The 14712-nt window shown below is 39.2% G+C and overlaps 1 protein-coding gene across 16 annotated transcripts in view; it reads right to left on the bottom strand.

The window, feature by feature from the left end:
* ATG10 (autophagy related 10) overlaps positions 1 to 14415 on the bottom strand; it is a 247603-nt gene extending 233188 nt beyond the window's left edge. For 14 of the 16 annotated variants that reach the window (XR_011073088.1, XR_011073086.1, XR_011073085.1 and 11 more), the window contains exon 1: positions 14115 to 14332. The gene's annotated coding sequence lies outside the window, so the exon portion shown is untranslated. Of the gene's footprint in view, positions 1 to 13322; positions 13344 to 14114; positions 14333 to 14374 lie in introns of those variants that run through there. The other 2 variants (XM_068535601.1, XM_068535602.1) reach the window with 2 other exon arrangements.
* Between the last annotated feature and the right edge of the window lie 297 nt (positions 14416 to 14712).

The raw sequence follows: 14712 nt of genomic DNA, 5'->3' as shown, positions 1-14712 counted from the left end.
CCTGCTCGCGCAACTAGAGAAAGCCCGTGCACAGCAACGAAGACCCAATGCATCCAAAAATAAATAAATAAATTTATTAAAAAAAAAAAATGGAAACCCAAAACCTAGCTTTGTATTGATAACAAATATGTATCTATGGTTCAAAAAGTTTAGTTTGTCCATAAATTTACTTTGAAGTGTTTATTATCTCACTTCTTCTAAGCTAATGCTTCCAAACAACCTCCTCACACTTCCTTCTCTATCTCCTACCTTAGCTCTTATATAGACAGCATCACAGTGATTAGTGGAGCTGGGCTGTTCTTCACACCTTACATTAGAGTTCAACCCACTAACAAAAGATGTTCTAAAGCCTGGAAGTATTTGTTTTGCAAGGTGTAAGGTGATGATCACCTAATTAATTACCTACTTTACTGAGTCTACAAATGTGCCAAAATCAAGGATTACCCATATATTTGTTATATAAATCTATCCAAACATGAAACATTGTTTATAGAAAGAAAATTTTAGAGCAGCTGGAAGGAAACTCACAGATTATATAGTTCAAGTCTCTTGATGAGAAAAGTTGGACCAAGTGAATTCCCACATTCTCCTCATTAGTGATAAGCATCATCAGGACAACGAGCACTTGTTAACTGCTTACTATGTCAGGTACTTATGCTAGACACTTCACAGTTCCATTTAATCCTCGCACAACCCGAAGGCTGCTGTTACCCTCATTCCTCAAATGAAAAAGAGTAAGTAATCTGCTCAAGAATACAAATGAGGAAAAGTTCAAACCCCAGTTTGGCTCCAGGGCCAATGATCTGTCTATACTAGCTGATTCCCAGTCCAGTGTTCTTTCTGATTATTCAAATTTAGTATGACCTACATAAGAATTTGTTCACTCATCCAACAAATACATATTGTATGTAAGTAGTAGGCACTGTGCATAGGTAAAGGTTAGACACACAAAAATGAAAAAATGTATAATCCTTGCCTTGTAAGAACTTATCTTGAATGAAGCATTGTAGGATGTTGAGCAGCATTCCTGGTCTCTATGCACTGGGATGCCAGTAGCATCCTTTTCCCCAGTTGTGACAACCAAAAATGTCACCAGACATTGCCAAAGGTTCCCTGGGGGACAGTCACTCTATAGCTGCTTACTTCTCTGTCTTTCGTGGTTGCAGAAGCGTTTACCCACCTGGCAAACTCATACACATTCTACAGGTGTCCCTCCAGGATGCTTCCATCAAGATGTACCTTGTGTTTCCCCCACTAGACCATGAACATCTCAAAGACAAGATCCGAGTCTAATTCATCTTGGTACCCCCAGCACCCAGCTTAGTGCCTGGCTCTAGACTGAACCTGATAAACATTTGTTGGATGAATGAATAAGTAAATGAAGTATGAACTGTAAAAAAAAAAAAAAAAAACTTATCTTGCAATGAAGGGAGATAACCAGTAACAATAATTACAGCAGAAACTCTCTTATAAGACCAACCTCCATTCAACTTGCCAGATTAATTGATACAGCATCTATTCCCTCTGTAAAACAATGACTAATGTCTACAGCATGCTTTTTATGAAGCATCTCTACTCCTATCAGTTGAGTGTACTTTCACAAACCATATTCATGTATCATAAATACATACTTCAATTAAATGCAACACAAACCAAACCAATAAAATGTAAGTAAAAAAGAAACACAACTGTTATTTCTATGATGTAGACTTCATAAAGACTTGGAAAGAGTATAAAGGTTAAGTCTTCATAAGAAAAAACAAACTACTATTGAACTAGTTATAGACAATACAACTGAAAAGATTGGCTGAGGGGAAAAAAATCATACAAATCAAGGATTATGCACTCAGATTGTGGCACAAGTGGCTTGAGTTCTTTCATTTAAACCAAAACTAGAAATTTACAGGATGCATTCCAGGTTCGGTATAATTAAGAATGAACAATGAATTCCAATCAAGTACCCATACTCAAAGAAAATGCCTTGGTCATACACGAGAAAATTCGCAAATGAACGTTTATATGTTTTAAGTTGAAATAAAATGTTTTAAGTACATATGTATCTTTTAAACTCTAGCTTTAATCAAATTTCTCAATTAAGAGCTCAACTCTTAATTCTGATAGCAATGGAAAAGAGGACTTTGAGTTAAAGTATATAAACCGAGTGATGCACAGATTATGGTAGGCACAAGAAGAGTTCCTTACAAAGAGGGGATGGTGTGGGAAAGTGTGTGGGGTGGGGGTGGAGATGAATCTTTAAGGCTAAGTAGGAGTTTTTGCAGGGCAAATTGTCAGTGAGTGAAGCACAGGGGTTAGAACAGTGGTCCAAGCGGGAAGGACAGTGTGAACTAAGGTAAGTAAGGGTGTAGAGAACCGCAAGTTTGATGTCACCAACGTGATAAAGAGACTACAGTAAGATAGAGATAGTCAAATCCCATGCAAGTTAAATCTGTCTGCCGTCACTAGTGGAGGAGAAGTGGATGGGAAGGGCCTCAAAGATACCAGATAGAATAGTGATGAACTTCCTGAAAGGTCACTTGTGTGCCATGCCAGAGTTTGGACTGTCTCCATAGGAAACAGAGAATCAGACATTGGAGCTGAAAAGGTCAGAATAGTAAGTCATTGGTGGTTCTGTGGAGGATGGATCTGAAGGGTACAGCCTGAGGGCAGGGAGGAGAGTTAGAAGCTGTTGCTGGATGAGAGGTCATGAGGATCTGAAGCCAGGCAATGAAATGCAGCAGAAAGAATACATATCTTAAGTTATGGAGACAAGCTAAAATGAACTTAAGAGATTTGGAAGTCATCTGTTTAAAAGAGACAAATGAAACCATGAGGGTGAATACTGCCCAGCTGGAATGCAATAGCAAATTCTTAATAAGCCTTCTGGTGGGTCATGAAATTTTACACTAAATTTTGTATGTATATGCCTATCTATATTTTGGAAAGGAAAGATTCTATAATTTTCAACAGACTGTTTGAGGGGTCTTAACCAGAAAGTTAGGAACCTCTATGCATAGTGAGAAAAGCAGTGGGTTGAGAAAGAAACCTTCAGAGCAGCAGCATTTAAGGGACCTATTGAGGAAGAGGAACGAACAAAAGAGCTAGAGAATGAGTCAGGCATTAGGAGATCCTAGCAAGAGCAGTGCCACAGAGCCCAGGGTGTAGAGAATAACTAACAAAGAACCAACAATGTCAAAAGAAAAGAGAGGTCCGTTAAGAAAAGGACTGAAAACATCCATGGAGCTTGAAAATGAAGCAGTCATTGAGGCCTTAGTGAGCAGTTTCAGCAATGTTGGAGAGAGAAGCCAGGTTGTGGTGGGCTGAGAAGAAAACTACAAGTGAGGAAATAAGTAAAAACTTTGTAGACTACTTTTCAAAAAATTTGATTGAAAAGTAGACACAAATTGGTAACAGAAGCAGCACACAGGCTTAAGGGAGGATACTGTTTTTCCTAAGAAAGGGAGATATGAATATATGTTTAAGCTGAGCAAAGAGGGTTGGAGAGAGGGAAAAGTTAAAAATACCAAAGAGAGAAAGTGACTGATGAAGCAATATCCTAAAGGGGCTGGGAGGAGATGTGGTCATCAGCACAGGAGGATGGATTTGAACAACACAATTAACACCTTGTCCCTTGCAGAGGAAAGGCATTTGAGGATGAACATAAAAATTAGAGAAGTTTTTCAAATGGCACCCCAAATTAAGGAAGACAAAGTCTGATGATCACAAGATTTTCAGATGCAGGGGTAGAGGATAATGATAAAAGGAGAGTGTTTGAGAAAGCGAGTATAAATTAGGAATTGATGGTGAAGAAGAAGAGAGGACAGCATTTTAAGATGAGCAGATACAAGTGAAGGCCCAGCACAGGTTGGGAGCCTGAATTTGCAGTGCAACACTCTGTGAGGTATTGTGGTTGCCTTCAGCAGTGCTCAGCTCCCCAGGTGTCAGAACAAGCAGAGAGGGCTGCATTGACTATGCATGCAAGTTGAGGTTTTGCTGGGTTGAGTCAGTGTAAGGATAAGGGTGAAAGAGGAAACAGAATATGCTAGTAAGAACAGCTCAGAGGCACAGATTATGTAGAAAAAGAAAAGATGCCAAGAGAAGGTTAAAGGGGCTGGGAAAATATGGCAGTATCAAGAAATACTGCATATGAAAGAGGGTAAAGGACAACTGCAGTGAAAGGAGGGAAATGGAAGATGGGAAGACTATGAGATTTAGAAATTGAGAAGGTCTCAGCTGTGGCCATGGAAATAAGTTATAAGGTAGCTTGGAGATGAAGGTCACTGGAGCTCACAAAGTTTAAAAAACTATAAGACGTATAATGTTTGCTGTCTTCCACATGGACACTGAAGTCATTTAGGATTATTCTGAGAGCTACTGGGAATGCAGAGCTCTTTAAAAAATATGTAAGTTAAACTAGGAGATTTAGAAATGACAAGGGGCAAACGGTAGAAGACAATAGAGCACAGAGGTGGTAAGTAATATGTGGTATATAATGCCAAGTCCATCAAGAATAATCACTAATAAACCAATACCTGTGTTCATGATAGCCAAACACAGCCTTGGATTCCTTCTCAAGATGGCGCTCAAGGCAGCAGCTACCAGTGATTAGGGACAGCATGTGAGAAAAAAGTCTACCTTGCCATACCTGGTAGAGCTGAATTTCATGAGCCTCAAAGGAGCAGGAATATTTACATGAGGCTGGAGAAGCAGTAACCTAAAGCTGGCTCTTCAGAAGTGGGGGTTACCAGCAATCTCAGCACCCTGAGCTTTGTAGAGTGGAGGAAAAAGCCTCCATTCAAAGAGTTTTTGGGTTTTGTTTGTTTGTTTGTTTTTTAAGTCAAGTTTCCTTTAAAACAAGTTAGTGGAAGCACTAACCTGTGCAGATGTTAACATCACGTAAGATACATGTGGAAACATCCACACTACATCCACTCACCACTCCCACCCTGGAGATTCACGATGCACATTTATATGGGGAAACTATTAACTCAGGGTTTCCCAACTCTTTTGACCACAAAATTCTTTTTCCTGGGAACACTTTTTAACATCTTACTCCACAGAATGTAGTAAAGGAAATAATGAATTAAGGGTTTAGACAAGTTTTTTTTTTTTTACTGTGGATGTGTGCTCCTGAGATCACAATGGAGAGGAATAGGGGAACAGTGGGAGAACAAGTTTGGGAAGAGAAAGCACCAAGTACAGGAACCAAGTACAGAAGAGTCGATAAACTCCAGGGGCTTCTACAAAGGCAGTCAAATGTTTCAAGGGTGTAAGTGAGATCTCCAGTTTACACAAAGAATTCACGTTAACAAGGTGCTTCAGTGCAGATAAAAGTTGAGAAAGTGACATCTAAGAAGTCTGTAAAAGGAAGAACAGAAGCTATCTTAGCAAAAGGAGGAGGTAAAGGGAACAGACTGTGCAAATGCCCAAGAATGTAAGAGAAGGTCTGGTAATTGAAGAACTCTTGTTTGACTGAAATACAGAGGTAGAGGAAGGGTACTGAGAAAATCACAGTTGATGAAGACAAGAGAGCCTTGTAGCCTGAGGGCTCAAAAGGGTTTTGAAATGGGAGTAAACTGATCAGATTTGCATTCTGGTTTCCAAAGGGGACTACAGATCTAACCAGACTGAAGACCAGTTAAAAGGTCCTTACAATCATTTAGGAGAGACAAAATAATGCTAAACAGAGCCAAAGATTGGCAGTAGGGTAGAAGAGAGACGGATTCAAAAGATATTTTGATAGTGTAGTATACTCATTACAACAACTGGCTGACCTTGATATGTAAGGGATTGATGGGAGAAAAGGTTCAAGAAAGAGTCCTAGCTCTTTGCCTTAAGTGGTAGTCTACTAACTGAAACAGATCCCTCTAGGAAAAGCAGGTCTGGGGAGTGAGATGGGTTTAATGTAGCACTACGGAGTTTGAGTTTGAAATGCCTATGGAATACCCAGCAAAGAGATCTAGCAGGAATTTTTAGATGGATCTGGAACTCAAGAGGAAAGAGAAATCTGAGCTAGAAATATTGATTCTAAATCAGCATTTCATAGATAACAGAACACATTTGATCACTTAGGGAGAGGATACAGAACAAGAATAGAAAGACCAAAACAAAGTGGTTAGAGAAATAATTTTTCCAACTATATGATGACCGTGACATATACTGAGAGATACTAAATCAAAGAAAAACTGAATTTAATTCATAAATAATACTAATACATTTTGGAACATTCTATAAATTCCAAACAAACCTTCACTTAATAACAAAATTGAACTAAGTGAAAACACTCCATTCCCTAAGCCCTCCAGTTACTTGAGGTTTACTGAACTCTTCAAAATGCTGGTCAAAACATAAAATTTCACTCAATAGCCATAGTTTATCTAATTAACAGCACTGTGCCACTAGCAAGATGACTGAACATCAAAGCACTAATTAATATTTGGTTGAATACTTTTAAAATTATCTAAGGACCGGGCTTTGCTGAAGGATGTTACATACAATAATAAAAACACTTATGGCTTGATTATAAAATTAGGAATTATATTATATTAAAATGATATCCATCTCAATTCAAATCATCATAATATGGTATAATGAAATATCACTGAGTAATTATTGCCTCTTTGCTCAAGTTAGAATATTTCAACTCATTAAAAATGAGAATATAATTCAATTAACATTTTTATAGGTACTTTTCAAGTTGTAATACTCTTGTCCTTTACCAAGTTCCTAGACTAGTAGAGACAGAAATTAGAATCTTAAGAACTTTCTATTATGAGATGGCTGAAATTATGGTCAAAAATGGAAATAACAACTGCAGCTTATTAAGCAATAATGGCAAGAATAATCCTTATTTTGCACATGGAAAACCTGAGACATGTGAACTGCCTATGTTTCCAGACTTAAGCTACCTTCAGACCAGAGGTGACAACAGAACACAGATGAACTCACAGTAAAAGACTACTTCCAATTCTCATCTTATCCTTAACAATGAACCTCTCATCTCTTATAAGGAAAAGTCAGAAATGAGTCAGAGCTCTTTCATGTCATAAAGTGTAAGTTGTTAATACATCTATTTTGTTTGAGTTTCACGCTTGCTGAACAGCTGTTTTTTTTAAGCTCAAACAATCAAAACTTTAAGTGCTCCAACAGAGGCTAAAGATTGGAAAGGTAGAATAATTTTTTTTCCTCACCAAGTGAAAGAAGTCTTTCTAAACTATAGGTTAGCCCTAAAGTAGACAGTGTGAAGAAGCTTATTCTGCTGCTATTAAATATATCTTTTCAGAAAAGTGGCCCCAATGAATTCTAACACCGTGTATATAATCATTGTTCAAATGATCCTTCTTAATTTTAAAAACAATTTTTTTTCACTACAACTCTCCACATTTTTTTATAGGATTTTTAATCTAATGTGTGGGGAACTGATTCTTTGTTTTTGTTTGTTTTGTGTTTTTGGTCAGAGACATTTCTTTTGATGAATCTATAAATCAATATATATCAGAGTCATAACAAGACTAAAACACTGTAAGACATATAACTAAATTTCTCCAGAACTTAAGATCATTTACAAAAATGTGATTATCACAGAACATATTGTACTATGCACCCCTTTAAACATTAAAGATCATTTTTAACTAATAAAAGTAGGCAACTTCCTCTGCACTTGTCCCTCCTTGCAGCAATTCTGCATTTTAACTGTAGATTTAGACTCTTTCCTAAAAAAGCATGCAATTACTAGCTAGGGAAGTGAATTCAACCTATTATCTTTATGAGAATTTGGCTTGAATTAATTTAGATTAGTTAATCACTTACCTAGCAGGATCCTCGGGCAGTGGTCCTCAAATTTTAGAGAGTAAAGAAGCACCCAGGGTACAAATTTAAATGTGGAATCCTAGGCTCAGACCAGAAACATTACCTGATTCTGAAGGCCCCAAAATAAGCATTTGTAATTAGCACCAGAGATACTTTTGAGGATTCATGCTAGAACACTGAGACAAAAGATAGATCATTTTAATAGGGGTATTAATGGGCCTGGATTTCAAGGCATTTGGCAGCCTGGGCAGGGCACAGCAGGTGTGACCCCAGTAATCCAATAAATAGCACAGGAAGCAGCAAAAGAAAGGAAGCTGATTCAGGCTTGGCAGCAGTTGGCCAGCAGGCTCAGCACTCCCTCCTTGCCTTCCCACTGAAACACATATCTGAAATCAAACTTTAAACGGGATACAACATTGTACCTAAACTGAAATTGAGGGATTTGAGGTAGCTTTATTGGTAGCTGATGCTCGCTATGGCGTCTGCGGCAAAAGGTCCAGTTAGGAAGAGGGTAAGAAGGCATCTCACTCTCAATTCTATATTTCCTTCAGAAAAAAAGAGCCTGCAGTGGCCCCGCAGCTTGGGGCTGAGGACAGAGTTCATGAGACCGCTTCCTTTCCTCAACCCCCACCATCTTCCAAGAGTTAGGGAACATCTCCTTCAGTGGGACTTTATGCAGTGGCATGCTGGAGCTGGATTGTATCAAACAGTCAATAGTTAAGTTTTCAGGAATTTGGGGAGCCAGCTGACATCATGTTGACAGCCTGAAATTGACCACAGTGGGAATATTTACACCACAAAAATTGGCAAATGCCACAACTGGCTTCTAATACCCATTAGTAATTCTCTTTCAAGAACATTCTTTACCAATGATATAATGTTCACGGCCAGAAGTGGAAGGTGTCAGCAACAGGTAGCTGTGGGAGCAGTATGAGCCCTCAGAAGAATACAGTCTCACCACTACACTCAAGAAACTATAAACCAGGCTTCCCTGGTGGTGCAGTGGTTAAGAATCCGCCTGCCAACGCAGGGGACACAGGTTCGAGCCCTGGTCCGGGAATATCCTACATGCCGTGGAGCAACTACCTGTGCACCACAACTACTGACCCTGCGCTCTAGAGCCCACGAGCCACAACTACTGAACCCCACGTGCCACAACTAGTGAAGCCTGCGCGCCTAGAGACCATGCTCTGCAACAAGAGAAGCCACCGCAATGAGAAGCCCGCACACTGCAACGAACAGTAGCCCCCGCTCGCTGCAACTAGAGAAAGCCCACGTGCAGCAACAAAGACCCAAAACAGCCAAAAAAATAAATAAATAAAATAAATGTATTTAAAAAAAACTGTAAACCACTTCAAATTACAGAAAAATACTCCCCTCATTAGAGACACAGGACTGAAAGATTAGACAATAGGAAAAGAAGACTCTCCTGAGTACAGAAAGATCTATCCTTCATAAATTGGGTTATATCTATCAATATGCTCTCCAACCTAACACTGAGAAGAGTCCTCCAGCATCTAAGTGTAGTGAGGAGGATGAAGGTAGCTTACTCACTCTGACAAGAATGAGCAACACCATCCCTACACAAGTCCCTCTTCTGTCAAGGTAAGAAAACCAAAAACCTCAATAATAGCACAGGGCCAAGATGAAGCTTGTGCATCATAAGAAAGAGGAGCACTGCCATAAAGAGGAAGAGAGAAAGCTTGCTCCTATAATGGGCTTATACTCGGAATCAGGAGAAAAACTTAGAAATTATCTAATTTACCAATTGAAAAAGAAAAAGGAAAAATAAAAATGCAGCCTCTGAAAGCAAGAGATGAGAAGGAAAAAAACAGCTAAGATTAAAAAGGAAACTGAAGAAGAAAAAACTGGAAGGGAATTCAAATATATAATATTGGGTTGGCCAAAAGGTTCGTTTGGGTTTTTCCATAAGATGTTATGCAAAAACTGGAATGAACTTGCACCAACCCAATATTAGACAAACTCTATAAAAGAGGCAAAAGAGAGAAGTACAGAAGCTGGAAAAGAATCTCATTAACATTTTAGCATATACACATGAGGTGATCTCCAAACATGGAAGAAAAAGAACCAAGATGAAAACAATGCATACTGATTGATAGAAAGGACAAAGAACACAGATCTAACCTACAAATAACTGGCATTTCTGAATTGAAATCATAAGCAAACATATCATTGAAAATTTTTTCCTGATCTGGGTAAAAGAAAGATTAAAGAGATTTACTTCTATAAATTGAGTGGACTCACTATGTTTGAGAGAACTGCTAGAAGGAAACCTATGCCTACAGGTAGTCTATGGAACATCTTTATTTAAAGAACAAAAAGGAAAACAAAAATGCAGGCAGAAAAAAACAGTTTACCTACAAAGGAACAAAAATCAGTGTAGCCTCAGCCATCTCTTCCACAGCAAGGAAAACCGGAAGATGATAGAGCAATGTCTAAACAGCTGAGGACCTGTGACTTATAATTTTATATCTTACCACCTATAACAGGGTTAATTAAGCACACAGCAAATATTAAGTAAAAATTGTAAGGAACAAAAGAAAAATTCAAAATTTTTAAATGAATTTATTTTACATATCTCTACCTCTTTATAGCACCTTTCTTCAACTAAACTTTTAAGCCTATTCATCAGTTGGATCTTTTCCCATTCAAACAACAGATTTATATGACATCTAACCTTTCTGATACCGGTGTCATTACTTTTATAAGAAGATTATCATTTTTTTTACATAAACCAAGACTTCTCTGCATGCACATGAGAGAAATTGTTCCTCTGACAGTGATGATTTGAACTGATCCACCAGCTCAAACTCTTTTGCTGCCTTTGAACAGTGGGACTTGTAGAACTAACTCTAGTCAGCACATATACTAATTAGACCAGAACCAGGAACTAAAGGCTTATGACCTTGGCCAAAGATATTCAACAAATAAGAAGGTACAAAAAGATCAACACTGTATCAGAGGTTATGGACTCAGTGCTGGTCTAAATAGTCTGAATATATGATAGAGCAATGTGTTTTTAAAATATATTACCAAGTGTCATTATTTTTTGGAAAAAAAAAGCTGTTGGACTTTTTTGTAATGGAAGAGACAGTCCCTTTAAATTTTTCTTCTTGCAAAGTCTTCATTAAAGGCTAGATTAATGTGCCTTCTTATTTCCACAAGCTTTTCATTCATTCACTCAGCACCTACGATATCCTAGCACTTGCTATGTGTGTGTCCTCAGAGGAAGAAGTGTCAAACTTTTTCTGGGAAACTCAGAGAAGACTCCAAAAAAACAGGGAGTCTGGAAAACACAGAACTGAATTTTGAAATTTGAATAAGGGCCTAACAAGTGGAGACAAAAGCATGTCAAAAAGATGGAAGAGCTCCAGCAAGACAGGGCCTGAAAAGAATATGCTAGGTTAAAAGGAAAAAAAGAAGGCAGTAGTTGAAGCATAGGTTGTATAAAGTATGGGCAGATAAGGTCCAATGGTTCCCAACATCAGGAGGAACCACTCTTGAAGGGGTTGTTTGGAAATGAGTAGGATCAAACTGGGTTGTCACAAAGGGGGAGTGGAGGTTGTAGTTTGCTATTGCCATTTAGTGCTCAGGGACCAAGTATGATAAGCATCCTGCAATGTATGGAACAGTTCCATAAAAATGGCAGTTGAGCCCCCTTTGAGAAAAAATGAGAAGTAGGCTTAACAAGGTTGGAGAACTTAACCCTAGGGTTTCTTAGTATGACTCTGCATGCATACCTTTGAAATCTGTGATCACAATGTGCATTTCACTCACTGAACACTTCCAAGGAAGCTGTTTTTCCTCAGCAAGTGATATGTTTCCTTCTTTCCTCTGACCATCATGAAGCTCAGAACTCAGTCTGTATCCCACCACTAACAATTATACAACTGGTCACAGTATGTATTTGAGTATAATGCACCCCAACCTCACCTTTCTATTCAAGCTTCATATTTTCATGCTGATTTACCTTTATTTTGTATGTTTTTATATTATATATAGTTTATAATCTACTGTAAATACTTTTAGGACAAAATAGGGTATAAATTTTAAAATACAAGCAACAGAAGTAAAATGGAAAACAGAAAATAGAAAACTAGATAGTAAGATAGGGAAAAAAATATATCCAGCCCCCAGAATCATCCTGGGAGCACTTTAAGAGACTTTTTTAAAAGATTGTAATACATGATCTTTGCCCTCAACAGTTTGCAATCAAATTTATAAGAAAAGATTCAAACTGAAAAGAACATTAGAGAATAAAAGACAGGAAAAATTAGTGATAAATTGTACAACCACTGTCTAAAGGATTATTACGGATTAAATAATCATTATAATAGCATGTATTCAGCTCTTACTATGTACCAAAACTACAGTAACTTGTTAAATCCTCACAGCAACCCTATGAGGTAGTCACTGTGATTTTCTCCATTTTACAGATGAGGAAATTGGGACAGAGAGGTTAAGCAATTTGTCCAAGGTAACAGCTGTTAAATGTGGCAGTTTGACCTAAGGCAGTCAGTCTGGAACCAGAGCCTCTGCTCTAGAAGAGTTACATTTCAGATAATCCTAGAAGTATAAAAGGATACTGAAAGGCAGAGATGCTACAAAAAAAAATGATGAGGAGTGGGGGCAGTCAGTGAATCTAGGAACAGGTTGAAACGAGGCAGAGTAGACAGGTAAAGAGCCTAACTAGAGAGTGTTAGGAATATTAAGGAATATAGGAATACTGGGGGTGGGAAGGGGGGGGGGGGCGTGGAGCAGTTTCTAAATCACCTTAAAACTCTAAAGAGATTCTATTTAAAACAGTGGACAACAGGAAACTATTGTAAGTTCTTGAACTCAAAAGAGATGATTAAAAAGTTTTTCTCGAAAAGCTATTACATGACAGTGATATGAAATAACCCTAACTTCAAAGCTAAATTCATATTAGTAAATACTCTTTCTGGGTCCTATAAACCTACAAGATCAAGCACTTTAAGGCCTGGGGTGCCAGGTACATTAGAGGAGCCTCTGGCTCTGCATCGTTTTCAGCTGCCTCTCCCTAACCTGGATGCTTTTACGTAGGGTTTCTTCTCTGTTTCCCTACTTTCCAGTTGTTTTATACCCAGCTGCACTTGGCCCCTGAAGACATTTGTTAATCACCAAATAATCTCGAGGCCATTTTGTTGTTGTTATGGTTCCCTGAGCATGTTTAAAACAGTTTCAAACACTGCCTCTAGGGTCCCAAACACGTCTCTAGGTTCAAAGATATTAATAACCAAATCAAGCCCAGTCTTAAGGAAACTACTTATATAAACTTTACCCTACTTGTTTTTCCTAAGGGGTTGCTTATCATTCTCAGAAACTTAAAAGCATAATCTTGTAACATTCTATTGTACATCCAATGAATCCAGTTTAGAACTAGTGAAAAGACTGTTTCCACTAGTTTCAATTAAAATATCAATTTTTAAACCTTGTAATTGCAAGACTTTAATTTGACTTTCTCAATACTCAACTTTTTTTTTTTGGCCAAGTTTTCATTTTGTAAATGTCTCCTCTTGTCCATATTTGACCCTTCAGAAGCAAGGAGGATTCTACGCAGGATTCTAAAAATGTAATTTAACATTACATAGGGCCTATGCCTTCCACTTCTAAAAAGTATAAACTAAGCTTTTGCCACTTAAGAGTGAGGCCATTGTCGAAATGTAATTTTTGAAACGTTATAAACATGATTCATACAAAGTGAGCCTGTGGCAAAGATTTACTGAACTCATAATGAAGGAGCAAGCTCAATGGTAAAAATTATAAAAATCTTGGAAATAGGGCAATAACACAATAATCATCAGTAGTATTTTTTTCTCCCAGTCAGAAATAATTTGCTCCATTAGACAAAAAGAAAAAAAAAGTAACTGCCCTAATCGATACTATGTCAAGTAAAAGTATAGTCCCCTAGATAATTAATTGATTCTCAGGTGGGCCTATTAGACACGGCTCTATTTTGACTTTGAAAAGACATGTAGCTATCCTTTCGCCTTGTCAGAGATGTTTATAATTTCTACCATCATAAAAGTTTGTTTCTACAAATCAGTTAACTATTCCTTTATCCCACCCACCCCCCATTCGTGATTTCAAATGCTGAGTAGATCTATTTGGAAGAAAAACTCCTAATTCTTAATGATTAGAAACTCCTTCAAGTTAAGTGGCACTTAACCACTGGAATCACCAGTAACTTCATATCCTCTGTTTCAAGGTTACGAGGCAAAGAATTTCTGTCTCGGTACAGGCTTTAAACACAGGTCTGTAACTACCTAAATCGAGGGTGAGGTCTCCATGGTGGCCCAGGAGTGCGATCCACACCCGCCAGCGGCTCGCCCCGCGCAGCGGCTCCAGCGCGACCCGGCCTGCATCTCACGGGCGGGAGCCCCGCTTCCCCGGCCTTTTGTTCGGGGCTGGGCTGTTTCCCGCCCACCCGCGCCCGCCCTTCCTCTCTATCCCGGCAGTGGGGTGAGGACCGTGCGGGAAACAGAGCCGGAAAGAGACGGCCGGCAAAGGTTGTGGGAATACTCACCCCGCTCCGCTCGGCCCCTGACCCTGCCGCCCAGCCCAGAGTGGGCGGGGCGACGGGGTGGGAGGAGGGGAGCCGGGGAGAGGGACCCTTCACCCTGCGAGCTACCGCCAAGCCAGCGGTCGCGGGGAGGGGAGCAACGGGCCACCAGGGGCCAAGAGGGCGGTGGCAGAGGAGCAGAGCCAGCCAGCAGGGACGCCCACTAGTAAGACCGCTCTCTACCCATCCCTCAGCCTCCGTCGCCAGAGGCGACCCAATCGGAGCATGCGCACTGGACCTCCCGCACACCCTAGGAGTAGGCTCGAGCGGGCGGCTGACGTCGTGGGCCTCGTGCGTGGGGC

The sequence above is a fragment of the Eschrichtius robustus genome, chromosome 2, assembly GCF_028021215.1.
Source record: "Eschrichtius robustus isolate mEscRob2 chromosome 2, mEscRob2.pri, whole genome shotgun sequence".
NCBI classification, from domain to species: Eukaryota; Metazoa; Chordata; class Mammalia; order Artiodactyla; family Eschrichtiidae; genus Eschrichtius; species Eschrichtius robustus.
Note: the sequence above shows the minus strand (reverse complement) of the source record. Positions and strands in the feature narration are given on the sequence as shown.